The 23,831-nt window shown below is 33.1% G+C and overlaps 1 protein-coding gene across 1 annotated transcript in view; it reads right to left on the reverse strand.

Moving 5' to 3' along the window:
- LOC120245573 (contactin-5-like) overlaps positions 1–23,831 on the reverse strand; it is a 780,895-nt gene that overhangs the window by 754,628 nt on the left and 2,436 nt on the right. The window contains exon 2 of the mRNA XM_039252657.1: positions 21,045–21,089. The gene's annotated coding sequence lies outside the window, so the exon portion shown is untranslated. The remainder of the gene's footprint in view (positions 1–21,044; positions 21,090–23,831) is intronic.

A 23,831-nucleotide genomic window follows, 5' to 3' on the forward strand; every position in this document is an offset into this window, starting at 1 on the left:
TCACTTGACCACATTAACTACTCCTTTAAAATATTCGGCAATTTGTTAGCTTTTCAGTTAAAGCTTCTAACAAGTATCCATTTTATTCAATGTCCATGTTACTCAACAAAACCCACCCAATCAAACGGTATACTTTTTATGTATGCATGTATGTATATGTGTACATATATGTGCACATATAGAAAACTGTGTATATGTATTTAATAAGTAATATACATGCAATACTAGACTCCAGTATATATACCCATGTATCCCCAGTTTTGTCGGCCTCCTCAATATCATACACTTATTTCTACCATTCTAAACTACTCTTAGCAGTTTCACAATGGCCTTATCATGACTGCCCTTGCAAAACTTTGTGCCTTTGTTTATGGTATTTTCTCTATTGAACTTTACTTTCTCTAATCTCCAATAGTACAAATCCAATTCATCCTTTTAAGATTGACTTCAAAAGCCACTTTTCCCACCCTATCACTCCTAGTCATAATAAATTGTTCTTATACTATTTTGTGGGTAGTTATATCATGGCTTGCCTGTTCACTGTGAGTTTTGAAGGGAATAAACCGTTTCTTGTGTATCTGTATAAAATCCAATGCCTAAATAAATAAATAAAATAAGTACACAGTAAATTTCAATGAGAATGAATTGAGTAAATAGATGGATTGACTGATAGCTAATCATTTGTATAAAGTTTTCCTTCTTTCCTTCATTAGATGATAAATAAGTGATTCTCTGAGCAAATATTTTACTTCTTTTGTAATGACTTCCTCATAATACACAGTGCAATGCTCTCAACACAGTGGGTAATCAATACCTGCTGTTGACTGTTGAGGTAAAATAAATTTACAAAAATAAACCAGGCTTGTTTCTAGTAATGAAACTCCCCTTGGTGATTTTTGGCATGCTAAATGAAATCACCACGGGAACGTTTATGAATGATATGCTGAATATTTCAAATAAATACCATACTATCAGATACATCACCACTGATGGCAGTCACTGTAGATATTGAAAATTATGTAAGTCTCAAAAGGGAAAAATTCTGGATGGCATTAATGATTCAGCTATTTGTCTCTTTCCCTTTGGGATCGAGTACACTGATGCTATTACACTGAATTACATGAAATTGTACAATTAGAAATGCCTGTCTTCAAATACACTATAAAAAAGAAACTTGACTTATAGATTTGGCTTATTAGTGAGAATAATGTGATGCAGGAGAAAAGCATACAGGCATCCTGAAACTTTAATATAATTGAAGTCAGAAAATTATTATTTTTGCCATATTTTTAATGGCTGTTTTATTTTATCCTCCCATAATGCTTTGGCCATGTTAAGTGATATTATTCTGAACTTGAATTATGATATAACCTGAGTCTACTTTTCACTAGAAAAACATTACGTATTTTAACTATATATATATACATAGTATTTTAACTATATATGTATAGTATAGTATATATGTATATACATATATATAGTATTTTAACTATATATATGTATAGTATATATATTATATGTACACGTATATTTATATATATTATACTACATTTGGATTTATTTTTTCCATTTAAAGCCTAAAAATAAATCTTTTGGGTCACCTGAGTAGCTCAGTGGGTTAACCATCCGACTCTTGATCTCACCTCAGGTCATGATCTTGTGGTTCGTGGATTCAAGCCCCATGTCAGGTTCTGCACTGACATCTTAGAGGAGCCTGCTTTGGATTCTGTCTCTCCCTTTTTCTGCCCCACCCCTTCTCTCTCTCTCTCTCTCTCTCTCAAAATAAATAAACTTAAAAATAATAAAAATGATAAAAATATTTATATCTTTAATGTCTGATTTTCCAATTCTCTATATTCTCTATTTGAAATATTAATTCTAATATAGGAGAACTCCTTAATGATAAATACCAATAGTTGAGTTAATCTAAATAAAAATAGAACATCCTCCACCAAATTATATCCAAAAGCTCATATATTTCAAATAATAAAAATATTATAAATTTCCCACTATCTTCTTTACTTTATCTTAAAAATAAAAACAAAATCCATAAATTGCTTTAATTAGTGTTTCCAATTATATTTTCTAAAATGCATATTCTTTTCATGTTTTCATTTTCTACTAAAGTCTCAGTTAATACATCCTATCAGGGAAAGTTAACTATTTTGTTTGGCAGTAATTCTCCATACTCAAGAATTATGTGAGTAATCACATTCTGAAAGAATGTGTTTGTACTAGCTCCACTGCAATGGTCCCCAGATTTCCAATTTACAAGTTTTAAATTAATGGCTGTTTACTCTGCTATACAACAAAATGTAGTTATCACAGAAACTAATTCATCGCATAATACACCATGAACTAGATTCACAGCATCACGCACTCTTTGGAAATAAAATAAGCAAAAAAACAAGCAAGATTTATTTCCTTTTTAAATAGGAAACTAGAAATATAGAGTATCAGAGTCACATAGGATTGTGACAAGATCAAAATATAAAATCTTTGGTTTTCAGTCTTTATTAGTTTTATTTAAATAATTGATGATATGTATACACAGAGACCTGTATATATGGGAACTATATATATTGGGACTTGAAGAAAATTGTTATTACTTTGTCTCTGTTCTTTCACATTGTATTCTTTATGAGTTTATTTTTAAGTGTTTGATGCAAGTTTTCACCCTGCAATGATAAATAAAATTTTAATACACTTCTGGAGTGACTGGCCCTAAAGGAATAGGGGTAACCACAGACCGCAGTCAGTAAAGGAGAATATGTCCATTTATGTAATATTTCAAAAGGTTGCAAGAGAATTACTGTGAAATCTGATATCTTGCGCATTTCCTTTTCTGTTTTACTTCTCCATGTAGTTGAGGTAAATACAGAGTTAAGTCAGTTGTGCAAAGCCACCTTCAATATACTAAGTAATTCAGGTCATTACAGATGAGGAAAATGAAGCAAAGAGAATATGACTTGTTCAACTGGAAGCACTGAATTTTGAACCCAGGTGATTGGTTCCAGTATTACTGTTGTTAACCAATATGTTCTATTACATAAAGCAGTCATGCTACATGCTATTACCATGTTTCTGAAATCTCTTACAGAAAGGGGAGGGAGACAGTTAAGGCATCAGCCGAAGCAGCAGCAAAATTACAATTTATCATCAGTGGCTTGGTCCATTGAGCATCCAACTTCAGCTCAGGTCATGATTTCAAAGTTTGTGAGTTCAAGGCCCACATCCTGCTCTGTGCTGACTGCTGGCTTGAAGCCTAGAGCCTGCTTCAGATTCTGTGTCTCCCTTTCTATCTGCCCCTTCCCCACTCATGATGTCTCAAAAATACATAAACATTACATTTTTTAAAATTTATCATGAATTTACATAAAATTAGCAGTGTTTTCAAGAATGTTATTATGGGTTTTCAGCCTAACTTTGCACAATGAAAGCATACTAAGGAAGATGGAAAAATGAGGCACTTCTTGTGAGTTTCAGCTGACTAGAAACCATCTTTGCCTAAGATGCAGACTTAGGATATAATTAATACCACAGCAGTACTGATTTCATTAGGGTAAATTTCTCTTGAATTCCTTTTATTTAAAAAAATTTAATGTTTTATTTATTTCTGAGAGACAGAGACAGAGAGACAGCGTGAGCAGGGGAGGGTCAGAGAGAAAGGAAGACACTGAATCTGAAGCAGACTCCAGGCTCTGAGGTTTCAGCACAGAGCCCAACGTGGGGCTCAAACCCACAAACTGTAAGATCATGACCTGAACCAAAGTTGGACGCTTAACCGATAGAGCCACCCAGGCGCCCCGAATTCCTTTTATTTTAATACAGAATTTTGATACGGAATGTTACCATGTATCATTCATTAGTAAGAAACTGGCTTTGCCAAACTGAAGCTGTAGGGCAATGTAGTCTCAAGAACTGACAAACTGAAAGCTTCACGTAATAATATATTAGAACTTAGAAAGGAGACAACAAAACACAAATAGTGTCAAGAATATAAATAATCAATTTGGTTTTTTTTTCTGGTACCTTGCGTTATAACTGATTAGTGTAAAATGTTTAAAGATTCTGGGTAAGATTTTATTTTGTAACCACTAAGAAATGACTACTGCAAATAGAGAAAAACTGGAAAAAGATGAATCATTTTGATGTTGATTTTGTTTAATATGCTTTTCATTTTGTTTGGAATCACTGATATCATAACACTGTAAAACCAGCACAATTCATGATATGGCCTTTGGATTGAGACACCCTATTCTACCTTAGGTTGTATAGTAGTACTTGAACTTTTTTAAAGTAATGTTAAAGTCACTCCATTGATTTATTATTTTGGGTCACCTTCAATTTTATCTGTAAACTGACATCAGTCGTCTGATTTACTGTCATTTTAAGACTTAGTTTATGCACTGACTGTGAAACCTTCTAGATAAAATAAAAGGAAAAGGGAAAGTTATTCCAAAATGCTGTAAATAGTGTGTTATGATATTATTTAAAGGTTTATAATTCTACAGGTTTGTAAAACAGCTTGCTTTGTTTCCAATTACCTTTTGGAAAAATTAAATATGCTAGGAGTGTTCTCATGAAAAGGCATGTAAAAAGAATAAACTTTCAATACACATTTTATAAATATATTAGATGCATTTAACATAACTGCACAAAACACGTACAAGTCCCATAAATTATACTCCTTCACAAGTACAAATAAATTTTCACAAGTATTTAAAATTTTAAAAACTGTATGAAAATATGTCTAAAAGCTGCAACGTTTTGCTTAGAAGCAGTAAAACATTGTTTGATGGTGTATAAGCTATGAAAATAGCTTGTGCCATACTTTGTATTGTTGTCAATTAAGGCATTTTTAAACATTAGGGTAAAATCTCCCAAAGTCAAAATCTGAACAGGTGATCGTTTTGAAAACAAGTTACTTTCATTCCTTAGATGGTGGAATTTCTTTATTAACTTTTACTGGACTTACTGCTGGAAACTGATGTACCCACAATTAATATTTTTTAGAAAATTATACACCCAGTCTTTGGAGCTTTTATGGTTTTCTTTTGCAACTTTTTATTTAAAATGTAGTTATTTAACATACATGTTAAAATTGGTTCCCGATGGGAGGCAAGATAGCAGAGAAGTAGGGAGCTCCGTGCATTTCGCATGCACCCATCTCTCAATACTTGCAAATCGAATCTAACAGCACATAAAAAGATTTTTCCACCATGATCAAGTGGGATTCATTCCTGGATTACAGGGCTGGTTCAATAATTCACAAATTAACAAAAGAAAAGATAAAAATCATATGATCCTGTCGATGAATGCAGAAAAAGCATTGACAAGATACAGCATCCCTTCTTAATAAAGACCCTCGAGAAAGTCGGGATAGAAGAAACTTACTTAAACATCATAAAAGCCATCTATGTGAAGCCCTCAGATAATATCATCCTCAATGGGGAAAATCTGACAGCTTTCTCCCAGAGAATAGAAACATGAAAGGGATGTCCCCTCTCACCACTGCTGTTTAACATAGTGCTGGAAGTCCTAGCATCAGCAATCAGACAACAAAAGAAAATACAAGGCATCAGAATTGGCAAAGAGGAAGTCAAACTCTCACTCTTCACAGACAACATGATACTCTACATAGAAAACCCAACAGACTCCACCAGAAGCCTACTAGACTGATCCATGAATTCAGCGAAGTTGGAGGGTACAAAATCAACATACAGAAATCAATCGCATTTTTATACACAAACAATGAAGCAACAGAAAGAGAAATCAAGAAACAGATCCCATTCACAACTGCACACACACACACACACACACACACACACACACAAAACACCCATAAAATGCCTAGGAATAAGCCTAACCAAAGATATAGGAGATCTGTATGATGAAAACTCTAGAAAACTTATGAAGGAAACTGAAGAAGATGCAAAGAAATGGAAAAACATTCCATGCTCATGGATCAGAAGAATAAATATTGTTAAAATGTCATTACTACCTAGAGCAATCTACACATTCAATGCAACCCCAATCAAAATTGCACCAGCATTCTTCTCAAAACTAGAACAAACTATCCTCAAATTTGTATGGAACCACAAAAGACCCCAAATAGCCAAAGTAATATTGAAGAAGAAAACCAAAACGGGAGGCATCACCATCCCAGACTTTACCTCTACTACAAAGCTGTAATCATCAAGACAGTACAGTATTGGCACAAACAGACACACAGACCAATGGAATAGAATAGAGAACTCAGAATTGGACCCACAAACGTATGGCCAACTAATCTTTGACCAAGCGGGAAAGAGTGTCCAATGGAAAAAAGACAGCCTCTTGAACAGATGGTGCTGGGAGAACTGGACAGCAACAAACAGAAGAATGAAACTAGATCATTTTCTCACGTCATACACCAAAATAAACTCCAAATGGATAAAGGACCTGAATGTGAGACAGAAAACCATGAAAACCCTAGAAGGAAAATCAGGAAAAAACCTCCTTGACCTCAACCACAGCAATTTCTTACTTGACACATCCCCAAAGGCAAGGGAATCAAGAGCAAACATGAACCACTGGGACCTCATCAAGATTAAAAGCTTCTGCACAGCAAAGAAAACAATCCATAAAACTAATAGGCAACTGATGGAATGGGAAAAGATAGTTGCAAATGACCTATCAGATAAAGGGCTAGTATCCAAAATCTATTAGGAACTCACCAAACTCCACTCCTGAAAAACAAATAATCCAGTGAAGAAACGGGCAGAAGACATGGACAGACACTTCTCCAAAGAGGACATCCAGATGGCCAACAGACACATAAAACGATGCTCAGCATCCCTCATCATCAGGGAAACACAAATCAAAACCACACTGAGATACCACCTCATGCCGGTCAGAGTGGCCAAAATGAACAAATCAGGAGACTGTAGATGATGGAGAGGATGTGGAGAATGGGAACCCTCCTACACTGTAGGTGGGAATGTAAGCTGGTGCAACTCCTCTGCAAAAGTGTGGAGGTTCCTCAAAAAATGAACAATAGAACTCCCCTATGATCCAGCAATAGCACTGCTAGGAATTTAACCAAGGGATACAGGAGTGCTGATGCATAGGAGCACATGCACCCCAATGTTCATAGCAGCACTCTCAACAATAGCCTAAACATGGAAAGAACCTAAGTGTCCATCAACTGAGGAATGGATCAAGAAGATGTTGTATATTTATACAATGGAATACTACATGGCAATGAGAAAGAATGAAATCTGGCCATGTGTAGCAACATGTATGGAACTAGAGGGTGTTATGCTGAGCGAAATATGTCAGGCAGAGAAGGACAGACACCATATGTTTGCATGTATAGGAGGATTAGGTGGAACTTAACAGAGGACCATGTGGGAGAAGAAGGGGAAAAATAGTTGGGGAAAGGGAGGAAGGCAAACCATGAGAGACTCTTGAATGTTGAGAACAAACTGAGGGTTGATGGGGGTGGGGAAGAGGGGAAGAGTGGTGATGGGCATGGAGGAGGGCACTTGTGGGGCTGAGCACTGGGTGTTATATGGAAACCAACTTGACAATAAACTATTAAAAAAATAAAGAATTGGGTACAAAAACATGGACCCTGAGGACCCTGACTCAAGGTTCCAACTCAGCAGCCTGCCCACTTACTCTACTGTACCACAAGGGGCTTTTTACCTAAGGTGGGCGTTCCAGACCATGTGTCCAAGCTGCCTTCACCTCCCCTACTTCTTGACTACCCTTCAGATCTACAGATACCCACACCAGTTCTGCCAAAGGAGATGAACCCAAATAAGAGGCCTATCAGGACAGGCTTCATGTTACCTTATGAGAGAGTTCTGAGGTTTAAGGTATTTTAGTGTGATCTATAGCAGGGGATGGTGGGTACAGGCTCTGCAGGAATAATCCTCCATGGTTATCAAAATCCTTTCCTTCAGGGAATGGCCTGACTGGAAAAAATGTAAAGCAATATCCCCTGCAAAGTGTTAGGCCCAAGATAGAATGATAATAATGAAAATGTAACGAAACTATAATGGTGAAATTTCCAAATATCTATTATTAATCTTATAATGAGAGGCATGGTGAACACATTAGTTGCTTGGGTGCAAAAACAGCCTTAATATTCCATAGATGAATTTATTCAATATCTGTGTGCTTCAGACTCCTCACCTATGAGATGGTAACCGTATCTCTAAGGTTGTTGTGAAAATTAGGTAATTAGGTTCTGTGTAAAGACATAAAATGGTACCTGGCATAGATCAAACACCAAATAAATATTAGATGTCAGTAATTTGAAGTTCTAAACAATACTCAGTATATCCAGGATGCATCCCATTTAAGGTATAAACCATATTTTAATCCTAGAGTAACATTTCCTTTATATTATATGGTTGCAGATACTTCAGCTTAAAGTTAAAACCTAATTAATGCTTATTGACTCACATGTGCCCAGCCCCATGCTAAAAACATTTTAGGATTGTTATACTTAATTCTGAAAACTAACTTAAAATAGCGCAATCTTTTCTAAGTCCAAATAAGCATTTTGGGGAACACGTTCTTAATATGGTCTCATAAAATCTATTACCTGATTTTTTTAAGTTTGTTTGTTTGTTTGTTTGTTTATTGAGAAAGAGGGAGGGAGCACATGAATGGGGCAGGGGCAGAGAGAGGGGAAGAGAGAGAATCTTACAGCACAGAGACCAACGCAGGGTGTGTCTCACAAACTTTGATATCATAACCTGAGCTAAAATTAAGAGTTAGACACTTAATCTACTGATCCACCCAGGAGCCCCATACTGCCTGATTAAATTAATAAAGCTGTATCTGTATATACAAATTTCACTGGGAAATGAGAATCACAATAAATTACAAAGTTTTCACTTAATCTTTATAAATGAACATATCTGGAAGCCATCTTCAGAACTTAAGACAATTTTTTTAAAGAATGCAATGCATTTTTATCACTTATCTCAAGATCATTGCTAGATAAAAGTATCAATACCAAAGGCACTATTATGATAATCATTGCTCCCAGGTTTTGTATTTTTTTTAATGTTTTATTTATTTCTGAGAGAGAGAGAGAAACAGTGTGAGCAGGGGAGGGTCAGAGAGAAAGGGAGACACAGAATCTGAAACAGGATCCAGGCTCTGAGCTGGCTGTCAGCACAGAGCCCGACATGGGGCTCAAACCCACGAACTGTGAGATCACGACCTAAACGAAGTCAGACACCTAACCGACTGAGCCACCCAGGCACCCCGCTCCCAGTTTTAAATAACGAATGAAAGACTATCTGCTAAGGTGTTCAGTAGCATGTATGATTAATATCAAATAAATGATGCATAGTAACAGACAATGAATTTAATATAACTTAAAGAAAACTCAATGGGGAAATAACCCCTTGAAACCCAGCAGTCATAATGAAATAAAAGACTGCCATTAGTAAGCAGGTCCCACTAATAAACACTATGATGAAACTAACATAGAATCTCAAGCAACATGTGACAGTAAACAATTCTGCTGTCAGGCAAGTTATTATACAAAGAAAACCTTCAGCTAGTAGTGGGCACCTATGGAATTCATGCTTTGGCAGAGAGCTCCGTGTGCATGTATACCTATGCAAAGGATTATGCATTGTTTCTCCAAAATTATCATTCATCTAATCATTCATCAAATTTGTCATGGCCAAATTAAGGAATTTTAGTCCACAAAAATATTTAAATAATTACTGATTCTGAGCCTTCAAAATTAAATTACAACCTCTTAAACATAAAATAGATAGCACAGTACACATTGCCCATAACTATCATTGAATTCTTTCTGTGCATGTTAGAAACATAAAGATTGAGAGATGCAATTTACTGCAATTATGCTATTTACTATTAATGAAAGTTTAGATAATGTAACATTTATGGATATCTAACACTACGTTTCCTGGACATAATCATATTGAAATAATAGTGAAAGAACATGGTAGGATTCACGTATCTTCAATAAGCATTTGGTGAGTGCCTTATGCGCTTGGTGATGAGAATAAATGTTTGAGTAAGACTATATTCAATGAATGCAGAGGAGGATAGGCAACGTATGCAAGCAAATGAATCTGACGAAGGAGGAAAGTGAAGAGTAGTATATATAAGGTAGTAGCTTGAGCAACAGTAGGATGAGGCTAACTTTTATTTTTAAGACAGGGCCAGCCTGCATTTGTTGTGGGCCAAAAGAAGACTACAGGAACAGAGAGAATGAAGATAATAGAGAAATGGCAAAAAAAAAAAAAAAACATGAAGTGTGGAGGCCCTAGAGAAGAAAATAGCTGAACAAAAGCAGATGTGGGAACAAAAGTTTTTAAGAGGTAAAGTCTGCAGGTAAAATTTGAAATTATAAGAAAAAGAGTTCACAGAGTTAGTCCTTGATGGTAAATACCTACTCCATGAAATACATACAGTATTGTTCTGAAAATTCAAGGCCAAGAAGAGCTCATGTCTTATTCAGTTTTGTGTTCTCACTGAATAAATGAGAAATTAGAAAGAGAGTTTTAGAATTGTGAAGAGTAATTCAAATTACACTTCTTTCTCTTTTTAGATTTAGTACAGCTTCTCCTAAATTCCTTATTATGATTATTATGATGTTATCTGGAAGGGCATTAATTACATTTTGCAGTTATTTTTTTTTAATTTACAATAAGTTCTCAAATTGTGACTAAAGAAATGTTAATACTTCAGATCATGATAGCTCTTTCTTTTTTTAAAGAAATATCTCTACATATGGATCAGCAAAACCATTTATATAATGGATATTGTGAGACTTTGATCTATGTTCAGAGTAAATTTGATATACTGCTAATAATTAAAATGTGTTCCATAAAAATGTCCTTGCCTTGCACACAGTAAACAACAAATAAACACAGGATGAATTGTACTCATTTTTTAACTTTTATTTTTACACGATCTCTTAATTTTTTTGTTTTTTCTTTGAATTTTTATAGCTTCTGGTTTTTAAAACCTAAACTATGTAGAAAGAAATGCAGTTAATAGGTAAACATAAAGCCCAGATTAATGACTCCAAATATCTACTATCAGGATCATGCTAACTAATCAAGCTAGTATAATATTTATTGAACATCTAATCTAATGTATATGATTATTCGCATGATAAACCTTTGTTACAGGAGTTTTTTCCAAGTTTAATAATTTGTTATGCCTTCAGTTTTTGATTTTTCATACTTCTTGGAATTCAAAAAAAATCATAAATATTGAAAGAAAATATTTTGGTTCTAGTTATTAAAATTATAATTTCTTATTTTATTTCAAAATGTACATATATTTGTGTTATACTTAATCATCTTTTGTATTTTTTCTCCTGCAATTTCCCCAGGTTGTACCTTCGCATTAGTAGTTCAGTATCTAAATTCCTATCCTTCTTCTACTGAGCAAATACCTTCTGCTAACTGATCTTAGCAAATTGGTTTTATGCCTTTTAAAAGTGTGAAACCAAGGGGAGGAAAAATCCCTCCACCCCAGTGCCATCCTGAAAATTGCATTGCCTCCCTAAAAAATCATTTGCCTCAAATTGCTGAACAAATTTTACGTGGCAATAGAAATTTACTTGAGTTTTTTTTCTTGATATTCTGAAGGCTACATGTTTTTTAAAATGTAAAACTCTCTGAAATCTTTTCATAAGTTTAGGAATGCCAACAAATGGTCCTTTTAAATATTTTGTAGAGTACTGCTGATTGCTTCAGGCCATCTATCTGTCACCAGGAGGATCACAGAAACTAATTTAACAATTGGTTTCTTTTCTGGTTTTGGATTCAATGCTCAGCAGCAAGTGTGCACATTACTCCATCATTTCTCTTAAGCAACTGCCCACTATTCTGTAAAATCTCAGAGATGAGAAGATAATTTTAATTGTGCACACTGGAATTTTTGTGATTCCAGTTAGTGTTTTTGTGTTTAACAGCTGCAAATTCTCTTTTTCCCTTATTTCAAAAAGACTCCTAGGTCTTCTATTTGATTTTTACTTTTAGTATTTTCTGCTGAGGCAGAAACAATATGATGAACAGCAGTGTGGATTTTCTGAGTTTATCTAATGATAGAAAAAATAAGAATGTGAATCCTTTAGAGCAGTTCAATAGCATTTCCTGTTGATGACAGATCTTTTGATCAGAAGAAGAATAGTATCTTAAGATAAAGAACAAATAAGCACAAGGAATAAAGGAGATAATAGCATACCTCCATACTTAAATGTACTAAATGGTCTGAAAAGCTTGTAAATGCCTTTAAGCTCTTTGGGATTGAACTCCTCCTTAGGATTTTCCTTCCTTTTCTTTCATTTTCCTAAAACATATTTACAATTCTTTTTATTGCTAATGTTTCTATGACTTAATGGTATTGAGTTTATGAACTCAATTTTTAATCTAGGTATCAAAATATATAGTAGAATGGGAAGAAACATTATTTTTTAAAACTATTATTTTTAAAGCATGATAATTATACTTCATTATTGTTGTTGAAGTTTTTAGTTAAATTCCAATTAGTTAACAAATAATGTTATTAATATTAGTTTCAGGTGTACAGTATGGTGATTCAACACTTCCAAATAACACCCACCAATGCTCATCACTACAAGAGTACTCCTTAACTTCCATCAGCTTTTTACCCATCCCCCAACCCACTTCCACTCCAGTAAACATCAGTTTGATCTCTGTAGTTGAATCTGTTTCTTGGTTTGCCTCCTTCTCTTTTTTTCCTCCACTTTTGTTCATTTGTTTCTTAAATTCCTCATTATGCTCTATTTTAAACTAGACTCCAAAAGAGTTATCTAAGAAAGTTCTTTTAAATATATTGAAAAGATACAGGAAATGTCTTTTCAGCTTTAAATTATTTATTCTTATAATAACTTTGGTATCTGGTTATTTTAGGTAGTTGTTAATTTATTGAATTGGAATAGAATTTTATATGATAGCTAGAACTAAGAATTAACTTTATAATTTACTTTAGTTACAGATAGGGCATTTTATTTAGTGGTACTTACAATTTGATTCAATGGTGAAATTCAAACATAATATATAGTACATCATCTTCCATTATAAAATATTCTTTTTCAGTATATATCATCTTATAATGGGTTGTAAAAAATAAATGTATCTTCCTTAATTTTTTTGTGCTAAGAAGTTTTCACTTTGTGGAATAGCTGCCCATTTATAAATGATGTATAAAATGAAAACTACTTGCTCATGTTTCATAAGTGCTTAAATAAGTATCGGTTTAGTGTGCATGCCTTTATCTCAAGCATTGTTACACATTTTGAAAGGAGCAAGGCAAACGTAGCAAAATCCAGTGAGTCAATTGATAATTTAGATTAAAATTAAAAAAAACAAATTAAAAACAATCATCACAAAATTTTCAAGCACATACAAGTTTGGCTTCCTCATCAAAATTAGTAAAAGAGAACTTATATAGTTTTATTGATATTGTTAGGTCAAGGACAAAACAAACTTATATAAAGGTATTGTAAGAACACTTGCTGGAGCACCTGGGTGGCTCCATCGATAAAGCGACTGCCTTCAGCTCACGTCATGATCTCATGGTTTGTGAATTTGAGTCCCACATCGAGTTCTTTGCTGACAGCTCAGAGTCTGGAATCTGCTTTAGATTCTGTGTCTCCCTCTCTGTCTCTCTGCCCCTCTGTTGCTGTGTTGTTCTCTCTCTCTCTCTCAAAAATAAGTAAATAAAATTTAAAAAACAAACAAACACTTGCTGAGAGCTCATTCTGTGTTATGATATATCTTAAAGCTACGTATCTGGTATTTTTCAATTCTGGTATCTCTAAAGCATTATTTTATTAGAGCATCATGCAGTAGGACAAATCGTTAATTTAATTAAATAAAATTTCACTTCTTTATGTTGGGACAAGTGGGTGGCTCAGTTGGTTGAGCATCCAACTCTTGATCAGGTCAAGATATCAAAATTCTTGAGCCTGCTTGGGATTCCCTCTCCCCCTCTCTCTTCCCCTCCTTTGCTCATTCTCTCCCTCCTCCCACCCTCCCTCTCTCTCTCTCTCCACCCAAATAAATAAACATTTTAAAGAATCCACTTGTTTATGTTATACAAATTAGTTTATAAAATAAATAGCATGACCAGACCTGAGTCTTTAAAAGATTATTCCATCATAATGGCTGACATATTGGAGAAGAGAGGGAAAGAAACAAAACTGGAGATGTCATTCTACCAAAAGATGTCCTGACCCAGTGTTGGGTGAGTAAGATTTAGAAGGCTGGGTTGAATGTGAGAGGATTCATTAGCCAGAATCTTTTCTTTGCTTGAAGCCTTTTCTGCTTTACCCATGTAGAACTGTCTTCACTTTTCACACCCCCTCTGGATCTTTCGTATTGAAGAGGAAACAAAATGATGTTACTTATATAAATATTTCTTGCATTTCACAATGTGCATTTTACTTCCTAGAAAATTGAGCAACGCCTCAAAGCATTTGTAATTGACTTCTTGCTGCTATTTGTTTCTTGGTTTCAGTTAGTATGTAAAGTGAATAAGAAAAAACAATCAACTTAATAGAGTTAAATTTGGGATAGGTAGTAATGTAAGGTTAAGAAATGCTTTAAAAACATATAAAAATGTTCAAAATATGGAGAATAGACATTCTAAAACACTGTTGGTGGGAGTGCTAACTGGAATCATCCCTGTGGAGATCAACTTGGCAGTAAAACTAAAATTTTAAATGCACATTCTCAATTACCTGAGAACTTTACTTCTAGATCTACTTACACTTATGTAAAAATGAATATATAAGAATTTTTATTCCATATTTGTCTTTGCATATAAAAATAAATTGATAAATGATTTTAAGAGCATTATGTATATAAATTATGCTATATCTTTATCATGAAGTAGTCTGCAGTATTCAAAAATTATATACCTTTTTGAATTGTTATGTAGACACCCAAAATTATTTTAAGAATAAAAAATATACAACAGTTTTTGGAAGGATGCATGTACAAAACCCAGTTGATGATGGCTTCTAGTTCTGCACTTCTACTCCTGAATCACATACCTAGAAGAAATTTTAGAGCTGAGATTCAGCTTTAATTATATTCTTTTTATACTGCTCGTTGTCAATTCAGTAATGTTAGGATAAAAAAGAGATGATGACAATACTATTCACTTGATCAAGATTCTGACTTGTGAGAGCTGGCCACCAGGCTGACAACACCCCAACAGAACAGATCATTTGTACCCTCACAAAAAGTATGTTAGGATTATATTTAAAGTCATTCTTAGCATTGCACTCTTTACCAATGATGGGCTGGAAAAAATTATAATTATCTTCTGTTACTGGAAAATAATTCCTCTACCAATTATGCCTCTTTAAATTCATCCTTAAAACAGTGTATTATTTTTATCAAGGAGAAAAAAGTTAGATAAGAAGCTATATTTATTTGTTATTTGAGTTTTCTTCTTCATTCGAGAAAACTTGAATTACCCTAATGTGTTTGAAATATAAGGCTACAAGAAACTAACAATTATGTCTTCATATAAAAAAGATTGAACTTAAGACCATTTACACAAACATTAACTAAAGACAAACAATCAAACAGAGATTATATTTAGAAAAAATAGTTACTTTGATAATAAATCAAGATAGTTGTCTGAACTTTTAAATATGTATTGAAGTTCTCACAGGTAAGAGATATCTGATCATGCAGAATATCTAAAGAAAAGAATTAATATGCATGAGAATGAGACACAGTCATTTCTTTCTTCTAAATTAATATTTATAAGCAACTATATATTTTTGAATAAATGGCAATTCAATATTCAATCCAGCAAAATCAACCATGCATTTATATCTAACCCCTATTATTTTATATGACAAACACATGCAAGAAAGATAAAAAGACCTCTTTGCTTCAGATAAAATAGAAACTCAGGCCATTTTTTAAAAGTATCTCATGATATGAATACTTATTTAATCACTTCCTCATAAAACAGTGTAAAATTCCTTTCTATCAGCTCCCTCTCCTGTCTGCTTTGTGGCTTTCTCCACCTTCTTTTTTTTTTTTTCATCAATAAGCAGTATAGTCTTAACATACGATTTTTGAAAGAGATTTTTTCTGTGAGATTTGTTTCTTCCAATCTTTGTATTGTATTGAATTTTCTGCAATAGTAAAATAATCAGTAAACATTTGAGGAAGATGTTGGGCTGTATGAATACACAGCATAAAGTGGCACATAATTCACCATATTAAACATAAAATGTGTTTACTTAATAAGCTTTGTTGTAATAGTAGGCAAACCAGAATATAATAATTAATATATCTAAATATCATTGTAAGCAATTGCACCTAACGATATGAAGGATATAATCGACTTCTGAGACTGAAACCAATCTTGTTTCCTTCTTATAAAAAAAAAAAAAAAAAAAAAAAACACCTGTATAATAGTAGTTAATAGCTTAGAAAAGTTTCTGTATTGCTAAGGGAACCACATAGGGAAGTTGCTGAATCAAGAGAAAATCTGGGTAGTAATAAGTCCATGCTTTTTCATGGCGTCCCCAGATGCTATGAATGGAATGTCTTGTCTCATGTTTGGAGGAATCTATCCTAGACTTAGCTGTCAACACCAACAATTTTGTTTCTTTCAATTTTTGTCAATATCAAAATCTCATAAGGCACAGGGGCCATTAAATTACAGTGTATCAAAACTCCCCAAAAGATCCTTTAGGTTTATTGATATTAACTCTCTTGCTTAGGAGAATAATAAACTGAAGAAGAGAATTGCCCAAGTCACAGCTAGGTGCAAAACTGGGGCTAACCCTCATATCAAATGCCATCTAATCTTGAAATGCTTCTTGTTTTTGGACAAAATCCCAAAACTTCACGTGTCTCTCAGAATCCTTTACATCTCATTTGATGTATTTTAACTACTTTCTTTGCATTATAGTTTTTTCTTTACATTAATTTTCCTGCTTCCTTCTACACATCCATCTTGTTTCGGCCTGTCTTTCCACCAACTGAAAAGAGTCTTTGCCAATCCATAATTGAAATATCCTCCGAATCTTAGTACTTCTCATTTTGTCTGGGGAATCAGTTTAATTCATCCTCACAAGGACTATTTCTGTTCCTCCAATGTCTTCGGAATGTGTGACCAATATCTCAATAATTATGTTTACTAATACATTTTCTTAACTTTCTTATCAAGTTGTGTCCAAACTGACAATTTTCCACCTCTCTGATCTCTGAGATCAAACTTTTCACTTGGTTTGGATTGCCAAAAATATGTGGTATTGTGTATACTAATTTTGTAAGAAATGTCTTTCTAGATAAATTATGATAATAAAAAGAAGATATACAGAATAGTTTTTAAATATCCATGGTCTACACATCTTAATATCGTTTTCCACAATTAGGACAGACAGACAACGTAAAGCTTATATCTTACAATACATATTGGAGTGAAAAAACTTTTCTTCCCAGACTTCTTTGATGTTTTTAACACTGTCATTTTTGTCATTGAAAAGTAGATTGTTTTTCTTTTATATTAATATCATCACAACTGCATGACAGTTATTATCCTAATTTTTCATATAAAGAAAGGTTAAGTAACTCTTCTAAAATTAAACAGCTAACAAGTTGTGGACCCAAGGTTAAACCTTAAAATTCAAGCACCAAACACCCTAATCCATACTGCCTTCCCTATGTTAGATATAAGAGTGTAATGATCAAAATAATGTTTACTACTCCTCTGCCATCACTATTACTATTAGTTTTATCATCTGGAAGGGAATGTACAAGTAAAGCTGTATTAGCTTTGCAGTTAACCCAACCCCTTAAAATAAGCTTTACCAGCACCATTAATATTCTATACTTAATAACATAAAGAAATCAAGCTTATTTATAATCACAGATAAGAAATGTAACTTTTCACAGCATCTAAGCATGCTACATTCATTTTACCTCAGATGCAATTGAATCATCAGAGACTAGATGGTTCTAAGATACTAAAGTTAGCACTATAATGAGGTGTAGAAAAACACAGCATTCATTTAAAGTGGTTAGGTGAGTCTTGGAATCAAAGTTACTTCAAAATAACTTAGGCAGTAGGAAGTAAATGCAGCAATTAGGGAACCAGGGCTAGAATAAAATATTCCAAGCTGAAAAGACTCAGTTGGAGAAAACTAACAGCAGTCTCCAAAAGGAGAACATTTTGGATATTTGCATCTTAGCTGTATATAATGCTATCACTGTACATTCACATTGAATTACATTCACCCTATGTGCTTATTTCCTCCATCAGCTCATAAACTATTTATTCCTCTTTATATTCTTACTTAACTACAACTGCACACACTAGACCATTTGAGTGAGTGAAACGATATAGAAATTGTTTTAGACTTGAAAGAAATGACTCTTTATTAATGCTACTCACTGAGGTATATACTAACAAGACCACTTTAAAAATGAGAAACAAATATAGTCATAACTTTTTAAACACAGTTAATATGATAGATTTTTATAAAATAAGTTCTGGATCACTTAACTTAAATCTTAAAGAACCATTTCTTCTTACCAAGGTCACTATTCCTTGAAAATACTGAAGAATGCCAAATAAGTTGTAGGTAAGTAAATACCCAAAGGAAGTAAAAATTCAAAGGATATTAAGGACCACTTATTCAATGGACTTAGGGAGGGGCGCCTGGGTGGCTTAGTCGGTTGAGCGTCCGACTTTCGCTCAGGTCATGATCTCGCGGTTCGTGGGTTCGAGCCCCGCGTCAGGCTCTGTGCTGACTGCCAGCTCAGAGCCTGGAGCCTGTTTCTGAGTCTGTGATTCCCTCTCTCTCTGACCCTCCCCTGCTCACGCTGTCTCTCTCTCTCTCTCTCTCTCTCCTAGAAATAAATAAAAATGTTTAAAAAAAAAATGGACTTAGGGAATATATTTTATATTTTCTGCTAATTATTTGCAAATTCTGGCAATATGCATAGGGTAAAAAAATCTGATTAGATATTGTTTTATCCATAGTCTTTTACTTCATCTTCACCATATCTGTCACCTTTAAATATTCAGTATTTAAAGGAAACGAGGGCCTTAAAATATGAAGTCAGTCCATATGGACACACAAAAAATTCTCTTGTCATATGTGACAATGAAAGATTTCAGAGATAATGTATCATAAACCGAACAATGTATAACCATCTTTTCACTTGAGGTGCACTATGCTCATTTTATAGTTTACGTTCAATTCTACCGAAGGTTTCTAGATCATGGTCTATACATCTCAATAGTGCTTTCCACAATTAGGGCAGCATTGTGCCTCATACAAAAACAGAATGTTTTGGCAGACAAATAACTTAAAACTTACAACCTACAATAGACATTGCAGTGAAAACTAATTTTATTCCCAGACTTAATTCTTTAAATAATTACATCAGACACAGTGATAAGCTAAATACTATTATAGACTCAAAATTGTTGTGTTAACTTCCTTTAGTACTACAACAGTAAAACTAGAGTTTTTATACAAGTTGATATTCAAATTCTAAAACTATGAAGAATGGTATCTATTTCTAGAGACTCATTTTCCGCTTTGCATTTTATTAAATTCTCCAAAATCATTACTATCCGATGGAAGCTCATGATTTAAATTTGCTCCAAACTTGTCAGTACACAGGAACATTTTCTCATCCACATTTCTTGTTGACATCCTACTTCATTTCAGTGTGTCATTAAACACATATTACTGAAAGAACAAAAACAAACAGACACACAAAAAACTGCCAGTCCGGGAGGGGGGAGTTTTATACACAATACTTTATAAATACATAGTGGAGAAAGTCACTAACTTTTCTTTTCTTACTTGAGTTCCCAGGTTACTCAATTGATATTGTTGAAAGCCTCCCATTTTTTTTTTTTTTTTTTACAAATAGTTTATTGTCAAATTAGTTTCCACATAACACCCAGTGCTCATCCCCACAAGTGCCCTCCTCCATGCCCATCCCTCCTCCCCCCCACATCCATCAATCCTCAGTTTTTGTCAGCATTCAAGAGTCTCTCATGGTTTGCCTCTCTCCCATTTAACTGTTGAGTGCACACTAAGTTCGTGTGAAAAAGTTTATATCCAGCAATTATATTATCTAGACCTTCAGTTCATGGTTAAGAGCATGTGGATACAGCTGTTTCCTCTGGGTTAACACATTTCAATTTTAAATTTTCTAATCTTAAAAGACAATGTTTTAGAGGTATACTATATCCTAACCTTGATTTAATAGATATAAAGCTAATTAAGATTTTCATAGCAAAAAAATATACAAACTATAAAAGGGTCTGACCTAGAAATTAGAAAAAAAACAGAGTTCTAATTCTGTCTTTCCCACTAAATTTAATGTTGAACAGGGCACTTCACCTCTTTATACCTCTTTTTGTTACTCTTTTTTGTAGAAATACATATGGGCTCTATAAGGTTCTTCTAACAACAAATGATATTATTCCGCCACTTTTCCTTAAGTGTCCTGATAATTTATTTATCATCAATAACTCATGATATCTGTGGATATTTTTAATGAGATGATTATTTTGACATTAGAAACTCATTCACTAGCTCACATATTGCCATTAGAATAATGGCATTGAAAGAGGGAGAGTACTGAATTATGAAATTTAAAGTTTCAATCCTATTACAAATTATTTGACTTTCAAAGTTCCTATTATAAAATATGCCCAAAATTAGAAAAAAATAATGATCACTAACAAATTGTTTTTATTAATTTCTTAATATAAGAGATGAGATTAGTCTATACCTCTTAGAGAACAATATGAAGGGGAAAGTTTCAAACTAACACAAAAGGCAAGACACAAAATCTAACTAAGATTAAATATGAGAAATTTTCTAATGATTTCAAAATATTTGAGGCACTTAAATTTGTTTAGATACACAGGAAACAATTTCACATTAATGATCATAAAATGCCAATAAAAAATTACTTCTAAAAAACCGTCTTTTTTAACTTCCTACTGTCACTCACCTGTATCTTCCATTTACTATTCATCTTAATCACCAGAGATTTCATCTGAGACAATAAAATACAACAGTATCTTAGCAAATACAACTTAATGGAAAACTGAATTCTTACATAAAATTATAATGGGAGCACCTAAGAGGATTAAAATAATATTTACATTTGGTTTATATAATATTTGGTTTAGCTTCAGAAAAGCTATTTAATACTTTTAAATAAGAAATTAAATATTTGAGAAAATAAAGATGAAATTTTATATACATACAAGCAAATTTTTCAACAAATAAATATACCATTTCTCTACTAGTTATTTCATAAATACAAACTCGTGGAGCCAGTGAAATCTTTCTTAAAATACATTTAAAAATATGTTTATGGTTCCAAACACATTAAAACTATAATTACCCTGTTATAATATATTTTTTCTCCCAATATTATGACTATCAGTAGGAAAAGAATTTTAATTCACCTTTCATCACCTAAGTGATCAGAAAAATTTCTCTCCATATGCTATAGTCACTACTGGATCACAATGGGAGATGAAATCATCTTCTTGAGCATTTAACAGCTCTAAGAATGATAAGGAGCAGACTCTGACCCCAGGCCCATAAAATGTTTATGTATATAATTACACTTATCCTGTTGATGGTCACAAAAGAGTTTTTGATGACTCATAAATAAAACACTTTCATTTTTCTCCTTGCCCAGATATACAATTGCTTAAATTTTGGATAATGTTCAGATTAGTTACTTTAACCCTTAAGCATGGACATTATTTTAGAGTAAAGACACAAACTATAAAGGAATGCTTGCCGGAGGGCTCATACAACTATGTTAATACCTAATTTTCTATCAAGACCTCAACTTTTTTTCACATATATAAGTATAGGAAATACTTGGAACCTTGACTAAGATGAGAGAAAATGGGCAAGTCCTGCTGGATCTTTTAAGAGAAATCCACTTGCTAAAAATACATAAAAGTAGTATCTACAAGGAAGCAAGATATTTAGGTCATTATGGATTTTTAAGGAACTACTGAGAACACCAGAAAAAATCCATATTACAACTGAATTGTCAAATCGATCCAGTGAAATATTTTTGGAATTGTTTAAAAATGACAATGATCACAAGGTATTCCACCTTAAAAAACACATGCAAGAACATCCATACTTTCTAAAACTTCTCGAGAATGACAATTCTTATCCTTTTTTATATTAGAGTAAGAAATGGTGGATTTATTGATTTTTTTGATGTCCAGGAAAAGACAAAACTTTGATTTATTTCCCAGGATTACAGGATTCCCAGAAATAGAAACGGGCTATTTCCAGGGTTCCATTTCTCTATAATAGTGAGAAGAAGATCTTCCATAGTTTGGCTGGCTTTTAAGTCTTATGAGCCAATGTTTCAGAAGACTAGAAAGTCAAAAATACAATTTCTAATACTCTGGAATATGAAATGAAAGACTGGTGTTTTAATTTAAGGGATTGATCTGGATAAAAATGCTCTACATTTGGATTACACATATGTTTATAATAGATAAAACATAAATGAAGTCAAATACAGGGTCTTATATCAGTTCATGGGGTATAATTTAATATTGACAAATAACTTTGATGAGATAATTTAATTGTAAAACCATATCTTCCTAGAAAGTAAATATATAAAATAAAGCAGTTTAAAGCAGTTTAAAAACTCCTCTCATATCTAGTGTATCAATGAAACACCACCAAATTTGTTTTCTTCACACTTAATGAAAATAAGTAACTAAAAATTGTCCAAATGTCTGAGAAAAATATAAACTGATTCTATGCTGCTTATCAGAACTCTTCTAACATTATACATTTGGCTATTAAAAAATCATAAAAAGAAATTAATTGGGCATATGTAGGGAGATGGGACATAGTGCTTATAGTTTTTATTCCTAAATATTATATTAAGGAATTTTATATAGTCATTTCTTTTTAAGATATGCCATTCTCTAATGTGGAATTATTGATCACAAATGCTCAAAAAGTAGACCTCAGCAAACATTCTACTGCTTTGAGCTTCCGACCAGCCTCTTTCCTGCTATAAAGTGCTAAGAAGTTCATGTGACATATTAGCACAGCCTTATAACACCAATCTAAGAAAATATGGTGTCAGAAATACACACCTCTTATTTTATGTTTGTATCTTCAGTAATAAAAAAGGGATAAATAAATCTGAGATCTTGAAGTCTGAGTTTTAAGACACCAAATTATATAAACATATGGACCTGTTTGTTTAAATTAAGATAAAATTTCCAGTCTCTTAACAAAATTTAAGAAAGCATATATTTTAAAAAACAGACAGTTCAAAGACTGTAGCTAATCAAAATACGTGGGATAAGATTGAGTAAGCAAAAAACGACATTTTAAACATCTTAGCCTCATAAAATCCTAAATTAATTTTTGATGGATGGGGAACCACAAAATGCTACTGTAAAACTTGTTTTAGTCAACGGAACTTAAATGTAGTCAAATAATCTTTACACTATTAAAGCCATCTAGGCAATTTCTTAAATTTCATTAAATGTATCTTTTGTTTTCTCTAGAAGTAGGACAAACTCCAAAATAACTTGGGCAACATAGCATCCCCTTACTTTCTTCATCTGGAGAACCCTCTACCCTTTACTGACACCCTCTGGTCCTTATTACTGAATCAGTTTTGAGATTAAACCACACTCTAACCTCTAATCTAAAGGTGGTAAAGGTCTTCTAACCTGTTAAATTAAAAAGACATTTAAAGAAATATATTTTAGCCAAAACTGTTCAT

This window comes from Hyaena hyaena, unplaced genomic scaffold (assembly GCF_003009895.1).
Source record: "Hyaena hyaena isolate Hyena2069 unplaced genomic scaffold, ASM300989v1 scaffold_430, whole genome shotgun sequence".
In the NCBI taxonomy this organism is placed as follows: Eukaryota; Metazoa; Chordata; class Mammalia; order Carnivora; family Hyaenidae; genus Hyaena; species Hyaena hyaena.